The sequence below is a fragment of the Rattus norvegicus genome, chromosome Y, assembly GCF_021556685.1.
Source record: "Rattus norvegicus strain SHRSP/BbbUtx chromosome Y, alternate assembly SHRSP_T2T, whole genome shotgun sequence".
Lineage (NCBI taxonomy): Eukaryota > Metazoa > Chordata > Mammalia > Rodentia > Muridae > Rattus > Rattus norvegicus.
Window position 1 is genome coordinate 52,850,875 of NC_141555.1, and position 19,893 is coordinate 52,870,767.

The 19,893-nt window shown below is 37.0% G+C and overlaps 1 pseudogene; it reads right to left on the bottom strand.

The window, feature by feature from the left end:
- LOC134484512 (solute carrier family 53 member 1-like) overlaps positions 1-19,893 on the bottom strand; it is a 78,276-nt pseudogene that overhangs the window by 33,745 nt on the left and 24,638 nt on the right.

Here is a 19,893-nt window from a genome sequence, read left to right on the forward strand (position 1 = left end):
TGTTATAATTATAAAAAAAAATTCCTGTCATTGCAGAGGAGAACCAGATACTGTTTGTTGTGCAGTGGACCCAGTGGTACCTGTGTGGAGGAGAATGGATAGAGATAGCTTTTAACTTTATCCTCTTAGTCTCCCTTTACTTTATCATACAGAAGAAAATTTATAGATAATATTGCATTCCTCTGACACTATAGTAATTCTGAAAATGAGCTTAAATTCCTAGCTCTCTGGATGTATCCTTTTTTTATTTAGTAGACACATTCAACCAGGGAAACTATGGCAGGCCTGCCCTCAGATGTGGTTGGTTCTTTCTCTTTATTCTATAAACATTTCTCTTCAGAGAGATACATGACTTTATAATATGAATCAATCTTGAATATCATCTATAACAGATAAGGTTTGAATTAGCTATGGAAACAATAATAACAAGTTTTGAGATACTGGTCTCTGGAGCAGATATATTTTGATTCCATGATCCTCAGCCTGTGCTGATAACCACTGAACACTCTCCAGGTCCCTTAAGTTCATGTCCATGCACACACAATTTTACACAAAAAATTGGTAAAACCTGATCTGTGCCCAGGCAGTCATTGCACATGCCTTTAGAGTCAGAGGCAGCAGATCTGGGTGAGTTCAAGATTAGCCTGTTCTGTAGATCCTGGTCTCAGACAAACATGGCCACACTGAAATACGTGCCTTGAAAAATAACAACAGCAGCAGCAGCAGCAACAAAAATAAACAAAACATAACAAATTGATCGCTAATGATATAACTAAGGACTCTATTTTAAAACTTTAGTTAGCTTACTAGATGAATGAGGTAATGTTACTATTGGAAAGTCTGGGACTTTGTGCTATCTAATTGGATTCCTAGTTGGGGCAAAAAAATGATAGGATAGAGGACAAAAGACTTCCTTAGTATAAATAGAATGCACTATATTTGACACAGTAACTTTACAGAAATATAGTACTTAAATTTCTTAATTTTTTTGGGGGGGAAAAGAAGGTAGCATAAGTCAATTATAAAGATTCCGATACAACTATGAATATAAATGTTGAGCAATCTTTATTTTTAAGACCAAGTATTTTTCAGTAAAAATAAAGGAGAAAAAAAGGGAAATAAGATATTTATTTTAGGACAAAAGTTTACAAACATTTTCAATAAATAAAACTATGGTGAAAACATTAAGTTAATACTCTGACACACATTTTAGGGAATAATTTTATAAATGGAGTTTGAGTAAATATTCAAACTGATTTTAAATGACCTATACACTATAACACTTCTGTTTTAGTAATGATATTACAAAAGCAACAAATCACTGCTTCAAAGAAGGCGTTTACTAGTGTGTTAATCCTTTTTATACCTCACTCCAGCCTATTCAACCAATCAGTCTAAATTTATCATCACACAGTTCAGACCTAGATACACATCCATTCAACAGGGATCATTCTACTCATCAGTGAAAGTAATTATGCATGAAATGATGGCTTCCTATTCAAAAAAGAAAAAAAGGACTCACTGAGGCACTGCTCACAAAGTACGCATCTATACCATCCTGCTATTGCAACATCATCACAGTAAGCTTTCTGAATCTTCCAAAACCGTCATTTAGAAATAAGTTTATAGAAATGCAAGATCGGTGGCTCTATAGTTATGTACTGCTGATTTTGTGGAGGAAGGAGCTTAGTTCCCATCACCCATGCTTGGTTCACCACAGTCTACAACTCAACCTTCAGGGATCAGACACACTCATTAGGCTTTCATGAATAACAACCACATATGTGGTAGCCATACATATACATATATGTAGGCACTCACATATATGATTTAGACAAAAATAAACACATCATAGGGATTTATAGTTATAGGAAATCTAAGAGAATACTGAGGTAAATGCAGTATAAAGTAGCCTTGGACTTCTGATCCTTCTACCTTCAAATTCTAAGTAAGGGATTACACAATAACACTCTACCTGACTCTCTTTTCTTTAGAAAGAAAAAAAAGTGCTATATTTTACCACACTGGTTAATTAATTATAATATATACAATCAATTCACTATCTGATTTCCATGTTATAAATGTTCAAGTATATCTGGTATCCAACAAATGCACTTACTCCTGAGTCTGGGCACTATTCCCTTGTCCCAATGTGAATCCTCCCTCTAAGGCTGTGCAATCCAACAGTCCAGTGAGGCATTTGAGGAAGGCAATGGTGATGTACTATGCTCAAAATATTGTGCATGCCTTCTAGACTTACCAGAAGTTTAAACAACCAAAATCTGGATTTATAGTAGAAAGTTTTTGGGGGGGTTGATAAGAAAGAAGTGCATAAACCCATAAAGGGCAAGTGAATACACATATATTGGGATGATACTAATTGGAGCAAAGAAGCACAGCAGAAGACTCAGGAACCATAATATCACCAGGAATTCAGCAATCTGTAAATAGGGAAGACAAAAGAGAGAAAGTTCCTCATTATCATTACACAGAATAGCCTTTAATAAACAAATATATAAAAAATGATGCACAGTTCAATAATCCTCTAGTGGGAGGTTGACTTGAGCACTGATCAGGTTATTCATGAACACCCTTGCATTCAGTCACTCAGAGTGGAGTACATCAATGGAGTCCCAGTAAGTCAGACGCTCTGTGAGAGCGGAGAACACTCAGGAGACTCCCAGTGAGCTGGCTATTCTTTTAGTGAGGACATGTTCACAAGACTCTGTGCTGTACTACCTCAAAGGGATGATGATGAGACAAATTGTTTCTTGAATTAAGTTAAAAGGTGAGGAAATGATTTACTCCAGCTTGTCTCCAACCATTTGTGTTGATGCTCAGTAGAAAAAGGAATTCAATCAGAAGATAGCTACCACAGTAGATTCTTATCAAGGACCACACAGTTCTATCTATTTCAAGTTTATAAACAACTGAAAGAAATATATTGGTTAGTTATCTACCATGTTCCCTTTAAATATCTTTTCTCATAATTCTCTAAGTCACAGACCTAGGACAAAATATTTCTACAAAGACAATCTGTATATAGATAATCTTAATAGTCAACAAATATGCATCTAGGCATATTTCTTCTACCTCTTTATGCTGCAGAGTGCCATTAGATTAATTTCTATCAAACTTTTTTAATCATGTTATTCCATTGTTCTATATGTTTTTTTTTAATTTTCATTCTTTTTCTAAAGTATAAAACAGCAGGTTTAAATGGCACTGAACAGTAAGACCAGACTTTGTTTTTGTTTGAGACATGCAGTCATGACAATCCTGCAGCATGCTATGTAGACCAGACTGGCTTCAAACACAGGGATCATCTTTCCTCTGCCTTCTGTATCCTGGCATTAAATATGTGCCATGCCTAGTATAAGACTAGTTTAGTCAATGGGAGCTTTCTATATGATACAACCTCTTCTACTTTGCTGTCTCTGTCATTACACTAATTACATTTACTTCTACTGCACAGATTTGTTGTAAAATGAAAAGATACAAAACACAAGGCAAATGTCACATAATAATAGTTGACATCTATGGAATGTTTAAAACATTAAGAGTTTACTTTGTTCTTGGTACATTTACATGTAAAATAGTTTAAATCATTATAATAGCTTCATGAATTTAAATTATTTTGCCTATGTTGATGGAGAAAACAAGAGCACAGAAAGGTTGAGGAATTTGCTCTGGATTATTGAGCTAAATGTAACATTTGGTTGGCCTGGCCTTGTACTTGAAGGTACCCATCTTCCTCTGCCTCCACACCTGGCTGCAACTTTTATAACTGTGCACGAAGCTGGTGCTCTCAAGTACTATGTTGCTTATATGCCCATTCACACCACTCGGGAACACTATTGATCTCCACTTCCTACAATTCTGATATTCAAACACTTTAGCTCTGCAAATTAAAGCTCTTAAAGACATCTACTCTCCAAATTACTTTTCCCAAACCTATGCTACACTACTCCCACTGACAGTCCTAATGCATTTTACCTTTTAAAAAGTGGGTTTTTTCCCAGCACCTACTGTGCTCTTTCATTTCATCTCAACCAAATTATACTTCCTTAATTTATATAATCATTTTTTAAAAAAAAATATTTAGTAACTTAAAAATAACAGAAATAATAGAAAAAGTGTTGCTTTGAAATCAAATATATAAATCAAATATCAAATCCTAGTAGGAGAAATTATTTGATTTAGAATTTCTGGTTCTCAGTTTCCTCTTGGTCAATAGAAATATCATCTGTTCTCATACTGGTCTAAAAGAAAAATGCTTAAAATGATTAGTTATTAGGAAAATGCAACTTAAAAACTAAGACAATACCTCACATCCACTTGGATGGACGTAAAAGCACCCTCATACATTACTGGTAGTAATGGAAAGCGGTATAACCTCTATAGAAGAAAATAAGATGCTTTCCTATAAAGTAAAACATGCCCCAAGCCTGCACACCTACTTGGGTTCCATTTCTCGCCCCAATAGGAGGGAAACAACTCACCTACGTCACCCGTACAGTGTTTTCTGATCAATGCATGTGAGCCATAGCAAGCACATGCCCATAGGTCCTAATATCATAATATAAACAATGAAAAATTTTAAGTTTAGAAGACCCAAAGAGTCTATGAATGGACGAATGGATAAACAAAAAGTGATATGTGGAACGTAGTACGGATTGATGCCACAACGTAAATGAATATTGAGAACACACTAAGTGAAAATGCCACAAGACTTCAATCATATGGACTATCTACTGGAGGTATATCCATAAAGACAGAAAAGTTCTGTAGTTGTCGACAGCTGGAGCAATAGAAATTTGTGACTGGGCTCCCTTCTAAGACAATAAAATGTTTAGGTAGATTGTGTAACTATATTGACATCTTCTTGTAAAATAGTTAATTCTGAGATCAAAAAACAGCTTAAGCAAGCATGACAAAGTGAGTTTGCACCATATAAAAACAGGCTTTGTCATAGATACTTATAATTTAGTGCTGTATCATGAAGCCAGTCATGCCGGGAAAGTTCACTAACCAGCAGCCTAGCAAAATAATCAGCCTCAAGTTCAGTGAGCAACCTGGCCTAAGGGAATAAAGCAGGGATAAGAAAGACATCTTTTATCCTCTTTTGGGCTTTTTCATGTACACATGCTGGGTATACCTGTATACAGGAATCTGACACACACACACACACACACACACACACACACACACACACACACAAAGAAAGAGTGTTCATCTTTTATACACTTCATTTCACTAAAAGAAGTAATTACAAAGGGGGAAAGTAATAAAATATTGAAGTTGACATTGAAATTCCATCTTAAGATTAACTGTTTTAACTGTTTGCCACTCACGGATTTGCTCCAACATTCCAAAATTTCTAATTCTGTCTGGTCAACTTGACATAACGTAGAGTGACCTGGGAAGAGGTACCCCTATTGAGAATGTGTTGTGACTGTGTCTCTGGTAGACAGTCTTGACTGATGGCTGATGTGAGAGGGCCGCAAAAAAACTCAAGTAATTACGGAATAAGCTGAGTTCATGGAGTTTCTATCTAAGAATAAGAATACCACCTCTGTGAATAATGGATCCATATAATAAAAGCTGCATACTGTTCTATTCTAAACTCTCACATAGTTTAAAATCTTAGTGAGAGGATACTAACATTCATTAGCATCTTTTGGGCTAAGTGATGTTTTATGTTTCTTGCTGTGTATAATTTTATTTTCACAGTAAAAACATACATGATTTTACAGGAGCTAAATGAAGAAACAGAGTTAAATCAAGTACGTCATCTAAGGACACAAATATTTAATTTCAGTAATCTGGTTCCAGAGCCTTCTGGACTTGTATGTAAAATATTTACAAATCAGAACATGCCTGTGAACTCAAAAAAAAAAAAAAACAATGCCCCAAACAGAAGTCTATTCTAAATCTTTTCATTATAATCTTTGCTGCATTGAGTCCAGTTGGTGGATATGTTTTCTTTTGTTGTTTTGGGTCCTAAATCACTGTTGAAACTCATCAAAAAACAGTGCCTGCGCTTTACATCCCTTTCCAGCCATGGTAAGTAAGCACTGTCTTCTAATACGAATTGTCAATCTTTTTGTGAGCTAAATGAAATAAGTGTATTTTTGGAGTTTGGCTTCTTTTGTTTATTTTTAAATGGTTAGTTTCATGTTCTATAAACCTCAGTTATAAACTTTCATCTGTGTCCCTGTATGTGGCTTCAGTTCATTCCTCTCTCTTCTCCACACCATCCCATTGGGAAAAAAAACAAAACAAAACATCTATTACATTGTTGATAGAACTTTGTATTGTTCCAGTTTGGGGACATAAACATAGTACAGTTACTAATGTTCTCGAGTGCTTATACGTAGGTCTATGCACTTATCTCTATTCCTAGAGATGGTTCATAGGTTACTGCCCACAAACATAGGTTACCTCCGTTTTGGTAAATAGTGTCTAGCAACACTCTGAAGTGCTATGCCTACCTTTCACTTCCAGTATTACTGCCAAGATGTGCCACTATACAGAGCAACACAACTCCTGTACACCCCAAATATATGGCTATGTGAGAGGCTTCGAGGCTGCTACTGTTGTAGGCACATTGGCACAAAAATATTTCTTTGTATTGTAGCCTCTTAGGTTGTACATTTATAAAAAACAATATAATTAAATTTTTTTAACATTTTACATATACTACCAATTATTCTCAAAAAGGATTTCAACAATCAATAGTCCTACCATTAATTTACAAGTGCTTATTTTATACACTTAAGTCTACTGCAATTGTTAAGTCATAAGTGAAATCTGGCATAATTTGATTATTTTAAATTGAGCAAAGGTTAATAGAAGAAAAACTGAAAAACAAAAATTTGTATAGAAAAATTATTTTTATGAAATTAAAACTCTGGGATATGAGATTTTTTATTGAAAATTATTGAACACTAGGTCATGTTCCCTTGAGAGACCATAGCAATTTTTCACATATTTTTTATGTGAATGCAAAATGAAAAGAATCTTGCTTGTACTTGCTTTACCGCTTCTGTGTTTCTCTCTGACTCTCAAGAGTGCTATCTTCTCAGTACCTGAGGGGAGTTAAATAAGGACAGACAGCTGGCCTTATCTGTTTATCCTACCCCTCACCAATACTCACAAAAATCAAACAAAAAAAGGTTCTGAGGTTAGAGTGTAATGTACAATGTTAGATATATAAACTGCATGCATTAAAAATAAACTCAGAGTAATAGAGTCTATGTTTACTAAAAACTTAGCTTGTCAAATAAGTTAAAAAATAAAAAAAAAAACAAAATCTCCCTTTCCTTTAATTCACATGAAAAGAAAGAAATCTGCTTTTTTCCTGACTTATTTAACTCTTAAGGATTGACTTCTCCTAGTTTTTCAGTACTGGGGACTGAACTCAGGAGTCCATTTGAGACAGGCAATCATTTTGCTACTGAACTACATAACCCTCTCCTTCCTCTGTACGCCCAAACCCTTTTTTTTTTGTCTAAAGACTCATTGCGGTCAAGGGCAGTTCCTATGTGTTCAAGTCACATAAAGGTGACTTGCGGGTTTACTGGGGAAATAGCATAGTGATCTGAGAGCTTAAGGTGCAAGTGTGAGGATCTGAGTTTGAATGCAAGAAATCCACATAAAAATCAAGATTTTATAACATGAATCTATAATCCTTGTGCTCCATCCACTGGATAGCAGGGGGAGATAGGAGAATATTAGACACCTATAGGCCAGCTTGAATGGCATAGCCGAGGTAAACAATAGAGAAACCCAGACTCAAAACAAAAGGGAACAATGCCTGCCTTGTTCCTCTAATATTCTAACTGTGCAGGGGTCACATTTACATTTATGGATAATACAAAAACTTCAGGTTCTAAGTTACTTATAGATGAACAAATAAAGATAAATTTATAATAATCCTGTATATTTAAGGTACCGAGTTCATTGAATAGATAGGAAACTGCTGTAGAAAAGAAGAATTTTCCATTGGACCAAAACAACCCATAAATGGTGGACCTGGAACTGAAAGTCAGACCGAGTTCTGCTCTTTCCATGGCAGCTTGGTAATCTGGTTGGTCGTGTGTACTGTAGACGTTTCATGTATCCTAGACACGTAAACTATAATTACCCTACATGCACAGAAACTGGTTAAAAATTATCATAACTCAGCAATATTAAATTGTATGATTTGTGTGCATAATACTTTTTAGCAACTAGTGGGAAGGAGGACCTTGAAGTTTTGGTTGTAATGGCTGACCTGTCTTTCTAGCTACAAAACTCTAATAATACAATGAAAACATACAGTCAATTGGAAAGTTCCTGCAATGCCTTGCAAATAGGTTTATAACTTTGTGATATAAAGTAGGCAATTCTGAGGAAAAAGCATCCAAGAAATAATAAAGTTCTGTACATCACTTAATTTCAATTGGTTTTCTCTTCAATCCATTCAGACTTCTCCAAATATTGTTAAACTTCTCTTATGCTGCATGTAGTATTCTAGTGATTAGAGACAAAAGTCCAGCAATAAAGGTGTTTGAGACCAAGTACAACTATTTCTTACATATTAGTGGCAAGTAGAGACAGGAGAATGTGATGCACTGTCATGTCACAAGCATCTGAAGAAAACTAATATGGCTAAAGGGATAGAAAAATAGAGAGGAGACCATATAATGTAGTGTGCTCACTGAATGCCTCACTGAGAATACAGCATTAAACAGAGATCTAAATGAAGGGAAAGAATAAGGCAAATTGACACCCTGGGAAAGAGATCCCTAAGCAACAGATGTGTCCAAAGAGTAATGGATTCAACTGAATGAGCATGGGGAGAAAGACAAGATAGGAAGTAACCAACAATTAAGGTGCAACATCATTGAACATACTGTTTACTATGGAGGGGGAGGGTTTGAAGAAAGGGGAACAGAAGGAAACCACATTGCACAGACTTGTGGTTAGAAAAAGCTCAGGGTAGATGCACACTGTTGTACGATAAACAAGAAACAACTCTTGAGACAAAGATAGTAATAATGGATGGAGTGAATAGTGATAAAATTCAAAGAATATGAAGACACAGTAATAAGATTTCATGTTTGTGTAAGTGATAAAATACTAAGGATGTTGTTTGGAAACTAAGTGTTTGCCAAAGGTAAACTATCATGTGTGCTGTCCCGAGCGAGTAGTATTACTAATAGTAACGGTGAGCAACTGACTCTAACACTGTGACAAAAGTGATGTGCCTTCCTACAGACCTGAAGGGCTCAAGTTATCAAGAACTAAATTCTTTACAAACATGAGCCAAAAGGAATAAAATCCATGAGCTCTCAGTAAAACAACTGTGCCCTTCTCAAAACCAGGCTTTTGGAAGAAAGAAAATAATGATATAAACCCTCTGACTACCAGGAACCATAACAAGCAGGGAATTACAGATGCTTCTGAGAGGTTCCTGTTCCTGATTAACATATGTGGAAGGCTCTGACGAGGCTATCTCTTCAGCGATCCCACTCAACTCCTACCCAGGAATGACTGAGCTTTCCCATTGTCGACATATTTCTTCCTTTTCTTATACCAAGACCGAAAGCCACTTTCCTTCTCCCCATGTCTGATATCATCATGCTCTTTGTTCTCTTTCCCAAATGGCTGTTTACTCTGAATTGGAAGCAAATTAGTAAACCTTAGAGATACTGAAAGAATATCAATGAGGCAATTGCAGACACAACAACACTTTTGACATCACAGCCGAAGCAATGGCTCTCCAGGATACAAGACATTTTTCAGGGAAGGTGTAATGATGATGTCACTGAGAACTGCCATAGCCTACCTGGGGAACAGCTTTCCCTTATATTAACCAGATTCGAGGGTGCCCTTTACAGGAGTGTCTCCAGTGACACAGTGAAAACCTATACATACTACAACTCTCTGAAGGTAGAGACTTCTTTTTGCTTCATTAGTGGTTACATGCTCTGAATGGAAAAACTTTGTCAGGGGCTTGGCATAGGTAGAAAAGTTCTAGGAACATAAGGTGGAGGAGATTCTTCTGGATATTTCTATTTCCAGGTATATTCCTGTGAGATACAATTCAATTTGTTAGGTTTTCTCTGTTTCCCAAAGACCAGGATTTTCATTGCAGACCTTTAATTGAATGAAAATTGTATTACGTTTTCCTATTGTACATTCCTTGATATAGGACTCTATATATTTTTTCCCGTATGTGAACTTAAATATTCCTCTTTTCAATTCAATTTTTTCCAATGATTTTGGTAACAAAGGGGGTCAGTTTTAGAGTGAATATAACAGTGTAAATATTGTGTACTCTTTTCAAAAGATAAACTCCCAAATCCGTATTTTTTCCTAAAATTACCAGACATCAGTAACACAAAGGACAACATAGACTATAGAATACAGTATTGTAGTTCCATTAGATATCAGTTTCTAATATCTACCTTCCTGTGTTCCCTCGGCCAGTCTTGAGGGTTTTGGATGTTTTACCATGATTCTTTCTTAGGCCAAACATAAGATTCAGGAGGATGGGAAGGGAGAGGAATGAGTGAGGTCCAGGTATACCTCAAATTTAATAGGTTCTTAAGAACAGGAGGGAGTCTATTTGGCATTGTCATTTGTTCATTCTACATTCTTGAGCTAATTGTGCAGTATCCATGGTAATATTCCACCTAATGTCATAATTGTAGAAGCCACCAATAATATATATACAGTATATATCAGTATATATATATATATATATATATATATATATATATATATATATATAGAGAGAGAGAGAGAGAGAGAGTAACAAATCTAGATAAGATAGATGAACGTAATAAGTGCATTCTTCCAAGAACCAGATATAGATCCTTCCTGAGAGACTCAGATAGAGCATGTCAAATACAAAAGTGAATGCCAGTGGCAAACCAGTGAACTGAAAACGGAACTCTTGTTGGTAGATTTTGAGTAAGGATTACAAGGGCTGAAGGGGCTTTCAACTCAATAAGAACAAAGATGCCAACAAACCTGGTACTAAACCAATGTTCAAAGACTGTACATGGACATACTTATGTCTTCATCTGCATATGTAGCAGAGCAAGGACTTGTAGGGCACCAAAGGAAGGAGAAGCCCTTGGTCATCCATAGGTTTGACTCCTAGTGAATGGGAAAGTCAAGGGGTAATAAGTGTGGTTATAGAGGCATAGGAGGGGGACTGCTTAGGGATCTTGTGGAAATGAAACTGAATATAAACATAACATTTGAAATGAAAATATATAAATATTCAATTAGGGGTTGGAGATTTGCTCAGTGGTAGAGTACTTGCCTAGCAAGTGCAAAGCCCTGGGTTTGGTCCCCATCTCTGAATAAAAGAAAAGAAAAAAAAAGAAATATCCAACTAAAAAGGCAAAAAAAAAAGTTAAAAAAATTAAGAAATAATACAAAAGAGAACTGCCTGCTAATCACACCCATTGACTCTGGAATCTAATGATTCACTGTCAGGGAATGGTAGTCAGAGTAATTCTAGTGGAAAGAGTAAGATGATCAAACATCGACTAGAAGCACTTCTTTCTCCTAGATATCAGTGTCAGACACAAACTGCACTTTATGAATCCAAAGCATGGAGGAGTTTACACTGAGCTGAGGATATAAAATTTGTCTTTCTCTTCTTCCTTAGGATGTTTTACTATGGGGTAACAAAAATAAATGTGATGAGCTCTCAGAAAAACAATGGACCCCTTCCCAACAACTGGCTCTTGGAATAAAGAAATGAACGATATAAACTCTCTGCCTTCCAGCAACCATAACAAGCAGGCAAGTCCAGATGCTTCTGAGAGGCATCTTGCTCCTGAATTCCATATGTGGAACACTCAGATCAAGTCTATCTGTTTAGTGAAACCACTCAATGGCTATTCAGGACCCACTGAGTTTCTCATGAACCATATTTTTCTTCCTTTTTTTATACCAAGACAGAATTCAAGCTTCCTTCTATCCATCTCTGATATTGTCATCCTCTGTGTTCTCCCTCCCAAATGGCTGTTTACTCTGAATTAGTGGCCAAATAGTAAACACTATTGGTACTGAAGGAATATCCAAGAGGCACATGCGGACACAACAACACTTTTGACATCACTGAAGAAACTAGGGCTCTCCAGGGTACAAGAGATTTTTCAGGGAGGGTCTAATGGTGATGCCACTGAGAACTGAAATGGCCTACCTTCTAAACAGCTTTATTTACATTGAAGAGATTTGAGGGTCCCCTTTACAGGATGTCTCCTGGGACACAGAGGAAACCTTTACATATTACATCTCTCTAAAGCTAGAGACTTCTCTTTGCTTCATTATTGGTAACATGCTCTGAATGTAGAAAGTCAGTGGCTTGACATGGGTAGAAAATATGTGTGGAGGAGATTCTTCTGGATAATAATTTTTTCCCAGGTTGATTCCTGTGACATACCGTTCAATTTTCTACGTTATCTCTGTTTCCAAAAGGCCAGTATTTTCCTTACAGATCTTTAATTGGGTTAATATATTACTACATTTTTTCACTGTACATTCCTTGCTATATATATATATTCCTGAGTGTACTCAAAAATTCTGTTTTCTAATTCAATTTTTCAATGACGTAGGAAACGAAGAGGCCCCAGCCATAGCGTGAATATACCAGTGTATATATTGTGTACTACTTGAAAAGATAAACTCCATAATCCTATTTTATCAAAAATTTACCGGACATCAGTAAAGAAAAGGAAAACATGGATTATAGAATGTGGATCTGTATCCATACTAGATATCAGTTCTCTAATATCTACCTCCTGTGTTCCCAAGGGCAGAATTGAGGCTTTTGGATATTTAACCATGATTCTTTCTTTAGGCCAAACATAAGATTCAGTAGGATGGGCATGCAGAGGAATCGGTGAGGTTCATTGAATCCTCAACATCATTACCTCATTGGTTTCATAATACCATGAGGGTTTATATTTGGCATTGTTCTTTGTCGATTCCAAATCTTTGATCTAGTTTCCCAGAATCCAAATTAAAATTCCACCAAAGCTCATAGTTGTAGGAGACAGCAAAAGTATATATATATTCAGCCACCAAATCTAGATAATGCAGAGAAGTGTCACTGAGAGTAACAAGATATAATTCTTTCCTGAGAGACACGGCTAGAGCTTGTCAAATGAAGAAGTGAATGGTAGTGGTAGACAAGTGAACTTTAAACCCACCCCTTTTGGTAGATTTTAAGAAAGGATTACAAGAGCTGAAAGACTTTCAAAACCATAAGAAAAATAATGCAAATGAAGCAGAGATTTCTGTTACTAAACCAATTGTCAAAGACTGTACATTGATATACTTATGTCTAAACTTCATATGTAGCAGAGGATTGCCTTGTTTGGCACCAATGGAAGGAGAAGCCCTTGGTCCAATCTAGCTTTGACTATTAGTTCAAGAGAATGTCAAGGGCAGTAAATGGGGTTATAGAAAATGGGAGGGTTCTGGGTAGGGAACTTATGGCAGGAAACTGGGAAAGAAAATAGCATTTGAAATAAATATATAATCAATAATTTAAAAGAGCAATGAAATTGTCTAAAAAAATAAAAAAAAGAAGAAAAAGAGAAGAAAACTGCAAGCTAATCAACCTATTGACTCAGAAATCTAAAGGGTCACTGTCAGGCAATGATAGAGTAATACTAGTGGAAAGACTGAGATGATGAAATATCAAGTAAAAGCACTTCTCTCTCCCAAATATCAGTGTCAGAGATAAACTGCACTATAGGAATCCAAATCAATGAGGAATTTCCTCTGAGCTGAGGACAAAATACTTTTCTTTCCTCCCTTCTTCTTCAGGACCTTTTTCTTCTGGGCAAAACAAATAAAAGCCATGAGCTCTACGGAACAACGGTGCCCATCAAATAACCTGACTTTTGGGATAAAGCTGTTAATGATATAAACTCTCTGACTTCCAGGAACCATAAAAAAAAGGGAAGAACAGATGCTTTTGAGAGGCACCCTACTCCTGATTCCCATATGTGGAAAGCTCAGATCAAGGCTATCTCTTCAGAACACACTTAACTAATACCCTGGACTCACTGAAATTTCCCATGGACGAAGAATTTTTTTTTATACCAAGAGAGAAAGCCAACTTCCATCTCCCCATCTCTAATCTCTTCATCCTCCCTGATCTCCCTCCCAAATTGTTGTTTATTCTGAATTATTAGCCAAATAGTAAACCCTAGAGGTACTGAAGGAATATCTGTGAGTTGCTGTCGTGCCAAAACTTGTGTCATCACCGAAGAACTTCGGACTCTCCAGGATAGAAGAGATTTTTCAGGGCAGGCCTAATGATGGTGTCTCTGAGAATTCCATGGCCTAACTGCTAAACAGCTTTCCTTACATTGACCAGATTTGAGGGTGCCTTTTCCAGGAGTGTATCATGTGACACAGTGGAAACCTTTATGTACTACATCTCTCTAAAGCTAGAGACTTCTCTTTGTTCATTATTGGCTACATGCTCTGAATGGAAGAAGTTATTCAGAGGCTTGGCAGAGGTAGAAATGATCTAGGTACATAAAGTGGAGGATATTCTTAAGAATAATAAGTTTATTCCCAGTTCCATTCCTGTGACATACCGTGCTATTTCCTAGGTTTTCTCTATTTCCCAAATGCCAGTATTTGCACCACACAACTTTAATTCACTGAATATTGTATTACATTTTCTTATTGTACATTCTATGATAGGGGATTTTTATATATTCCTGTATGTGTACTAAAAATGTTATTTTCCAATTCAGTTTTATGCAATGATTTTGGCAACAAAGGGGGCCCAGCTATAATGGATACAACAGTTTAAATATTGTGTACCTACTTCAAATGATAAACTCCCAAATTCTTATATTTTCCAAAAATTCCAGATATCAGTAAAACAAAGGACAGCATGGACTATAGACTGTGGTTCTGGAGTCCCATTAGATATCAGTAATGTAATATCTAAATTCCTGAGTTCCCAGAGACACACTTGAGGGTTTTGGATATATTTCCTTGATCCTTTCTTCAGGTCAAACATAACATTCATGAGAATGGGCAGGGAGAGGAATGGCTTGAGGTCTAGTTAAAACTCAACTTCAGGAAAAAAGATAGGACCCAACCGCCTGGTCAGGTGGGCACTCCTGAGGCTGCAGAGCGGAAGAGACCACCAACACTGCTCACCCCTGCCCACTACCCTGGCCCAAGAGGAAACAGTATAAGGCCTCTGGGCTCTCGTGGGGGAGGGCCCAGGAGCGGTAGGACCCCTGCCTGAGACACCACCAGAACCTGAAGGAAACAGACTGGATAAACAGTTCTCTGCACCCAAATCCCGTGGGAGGGAGATCTAAACCTTCAGAGAGGCAGACAAGCCTGGGAAATCAGAAGAGACTGCTCTCTGCACACACATCTCGGACAACAGAGGAAAAAGCCAAAGACCATCTGGAACCCTGGTGCACTGAAGCTCCCAGAAACGGCGGCACAAGTGTTCCTGGTTGCTGCCGCTGCAGAGAGCCCGTGAGCAGCACCCCACGAGTGAACTTGAGCCTCGGGACCACAGGTAAGACCAACTTTTCTGCTGCAAGAAAGCTGCCTGGTGAACTCAAGACACAGGCCCACAGTAACAGCTGAAGACCTGTAGAGAGGAAAAACTACAAGCCGGAAAGCAGAACACTCTTTAACCATAACTGACTGAAAGAGAGGAAAACAGGTCTACAGCACTCCTGACACACAGGCTTATAGGACAGTCTAGCCACTGTCAGAAATAGCAGAACAAAGTAACACTAGAGATGATCTGATGGCGAGAAGCAAGCGCAGGAACCCAAGCAACAGAAACCAAGACTACATGGCACCATCGGAGCCCAATTCTCCCATCAAAACAAACATGGAATATCCAAACACACCTGAAAAGCAAGATCTAGTTTCAAAATCATTTTTGATCATGATGCTGGAGGACTTCATGAAAGACATGAAGAACACCCTTAGAGAACAAGTAGAAGCCTACAAAGAGGAATCGCAAAAATGCCTGAAAGAATCGCAAAAATCCCTGAAAGAATTCCAGGAAAACATAAATAAACAAGTAGAAGCCCATAGAGAGGAGACACAAAAATCCCTGAAAGAATTCCAGGAAAACACAATCAAACAGTTGAAGGAATTAAAAATGGAAATAGAAGCAATTAAGAAAGAACACATGGAAACAACCCTGGATATAGAAAAACAAAAGAAGAGACAAGGAGCTGTAGTTACAAGCTTCAACAACAGAATACAAGAGATGGAAGAGAGAATCTCAGGAGCAGAAGATTCCATAGAAATCATTGATTCAACTGTCAAAGATAATGTAAAGCGGAAAAAGCTACTGGTCCAAAACATACAGGAAATACAGGACTCAATGAGAAGATCAAACCTAAGGATAATAGGTATAGAAGAGAGTGAAGACTCCCAGCTCAAAGGACCAGTAAATATCTTCAACAAAATCATAGAAGAAAACTTCCCTAACCTAAAAATAGAGATACCCATAGACATACAAGAAGCCTACAGAACTCCAAATAGATTGGACCAGAAAAGGAACACCTCCCGTCACATAATTGTCAAAACACCAAACGCACAAAAAAAAGAAAGAATATTAAAAGAAGGAAGGGAAAAAGGTCAAGTAACATATAAAGGGAGACCTATCAGAATCACACCAGACTTCTCGCCAGAAACTATGAAGGCCATAAGATCCTGGACTGATGTCATACAGACTTATGAGAACACAAATGCCAGCCCAGGTTACTGTATCCAGCAAAACTCTCAATTAACATTGATGGAGAAAACAAGATATTCCATGACAAAACCAAATTTACACAATATCTTTCCACAAATCCAGCACTACAAAGGATAATAAATGGTAAAGCCCAACATAAGGAGGCAAGCTATACCCTAGAAGAAGCAAAAAACTAATTGTCTTGGCAACAAAACAAAGAGAATGAAAGCACACAAACATAACCTCACACCCAAATATGAATATAACGGGAAGCAATAATCACTATTCCTTAATATCTCTCAATATCAATGGCCTCAACTCCCCAATAAAAAGACATAGATTAACAAACTGGATACGCAACGAGGACGCTGCATTCTGCTGCCTACAGGAAACACACCTCAGAGACAAAGACAGACACTACCTCAGAGTGAAAGGCTGGAAAACAAATTTCCAAGCAAATGGTCAGAAGAAGCAAGCTGGAGTAGCCATTCTAATATCAAATAAAATCAATTTCCAACTAAAAGTCATCAAAAAAGATAAGGAAGGACACTTCATATTCATCAAAGGAAAAATCCACCAAGATGAACTCTCAATCCTAAATATCTATGCCCCAAATACAAGGGCACCTACATACGTAAAAGAAACCTTACTAAAGCTCAAAACACACATTGCACCTCACACAATAATAGTGGGAGATTTCAACACCCCACTCTCATCAATGGACAGATCATGGAAACAGAAATTAAACAGTGATGTCGACAGACTAAGAGAAGTCATGAGCCAAATGTACTTAACGGATATTTATAGAACATTTTATCCTAAAGCAAAAGGATATACCTTCTTCTCAGCTCCTCATGGTACTTTCTCCAAAATTGACCATATAATTGGTCAAAAAACGGGCCTCAACAGGTACAGAAAGATAGAAATAAACCCGTGTGTGCTATCGGACCACCACGGCCTAAAACTGGTCTTCAATAACAATAAGGGAAGAATGCCCACATATACGTGGAAATTGAATAATGCTCTACTCAATGATAACCTGGTCAAGGAAGAAATAAAGAAAGAAATTAAAAACTTTTTAGAATTTAATGAAAATGAAGATACAACATACCCAAACTTATGGGACACAATGAAAGCTGTGCTAAGAGGAAAACTCATAGCGCTGAGTGCCTGCAGAAAGAAAGAGGAAAGAGCATATGTCAGCAGCTTGACAGCACACCTAAAAGCTCTAGAACAAAAAGAAGCAAATACACCCAGGAGGAGTAGAAGGCAGGTAATAATCAAACTCAGAGCTGAAATCAACCAAGTAGAAACAAAAAGGACCATAGAAAGAATCAACAGAACCAAAAGTTGGTTCTTTGAGAAAATCAACAAGATAGATAAACCTTTAGCCAGACTAATGAGAGGACACAGAGAGTGCGTCCAAATTAACAACATCAGAAATGAAAAGGGAGACATAACAACAGATTCAGAGGAAATTCAAAAAATCATCAGATCTTACTATAAAAACCTATATTCGCCAAAACTTGAAAATCTTCAGGAAATGGACAATTTCCTACACAGATACCAGGTATCGAAGTTAAATCAGGAACAGATAAACCAGTTAAACAACCCCATAACTCCTAAGGAAATAGAAGCAGTCATTAAAGGTCTCCCAACCAAAAAGGGCCCAGGTCCAAACGGGTTTAGTGCAGAATTCTATCAAACCTTCATAGAAGACTTATACCAATATTATCCAAACTATTCCACAAAATTGAAACAGATGGAGCCCTACCGAATTCCTTCTACGAAGCCACAATTACACTTATAACTAAACCACACAAAGACACAACAAAGAAAGAGAACTTCAGACCAATTTCCCTTATGAATATCGACGCAAAAATACTCATTAAAATTCTGGCAAACCGAATCCAATAGCACATCAAAACAATCATCCACCATGATCAAGTAGGCTTCATCCCAGGCATGCAGGGATGGTTTAATATAAGGAAAACCATCAACGTGATCCATTATATAAACAAACTGAAAGAACAGAACCACATGATCATTTCATTAGATGTTGAGAAAGCATTTGACAAAATTCAACACCCCTTCATGATAAAAGTCCTGGAAAGAATAGGAATTCATGGCCCATACCTAAACATAGTAAAAGCCATATACAGCAAACTAGTTGCTAACATTAAACTAAATGGAGAGAAAATTGAAGCAATCCCACTAAAATCAGGGCCTAGATAAGGCTGCCCACTCTCTCCCTACTTATTCAATATACTTCTTGAAGTTCTAGCCAGAGCAATCAGACAACAAAAGGAGATCAAGGGGATACAGATCGGAAAAGAAGAAGTCAAAATATCACTATTTGCAGATGACATGATAGTATATTTAAGTGATCCCAAAAGTTCCACAAGAGGACTACTAAAGCTGATAAACAACTTCAGCAAAGTGGCTGGGTATAAAATTAATTCAAATAAATCAGTTGCCTTCCTCTATACAAAAGAGAAACAAGCCGAGAAAGAAATAAGAGAAACGACACCCTTCATAATAGACCCAAATAATATAAAGTACCTCGGTGTGACTTTAACCAAGCAAGTAAAAGATCTGTACAATAAGAACTTCAAAATACTGAGGAAAGAAATTGAAGAAGACCTCAGAAGATGGAAAGATCTCCCATGCTCATGGATTGGCAGGATTAATATAGTAAAAATGGCCATTTTACCAAAAGCAATCTACAGATTCAATGCAATCCCCATCAAAATACCAATCCAATTCTTCAAAGAGTTAGACAGAACAATTTGCAAATTCATCTGGAATAACAAAAAACCCAGGATAGCTAAAGCTATCCTCAACAATAAAAGGACTTCAGGGGGAATCACTATCCCTGAACTCAAGCAGTATTACAGAGCAATAGTGATAAAAACTGCATGGTATTGGTACAGAGACAGACAGATAGACCAATAGAATAGAATTGAAGACCCAGAAATGAACCCATACACCTATGGTCACATGATTTTTGACAAAGGAGCCAAAACCATCCAATGGAATAAAGATAGCATTTTCAGCAAATGGTGCTGGTTCAACTAGAGGGCAACATGTAGAAGAATGCAGATCGATCCATGCTTATCACCCTGTACAAA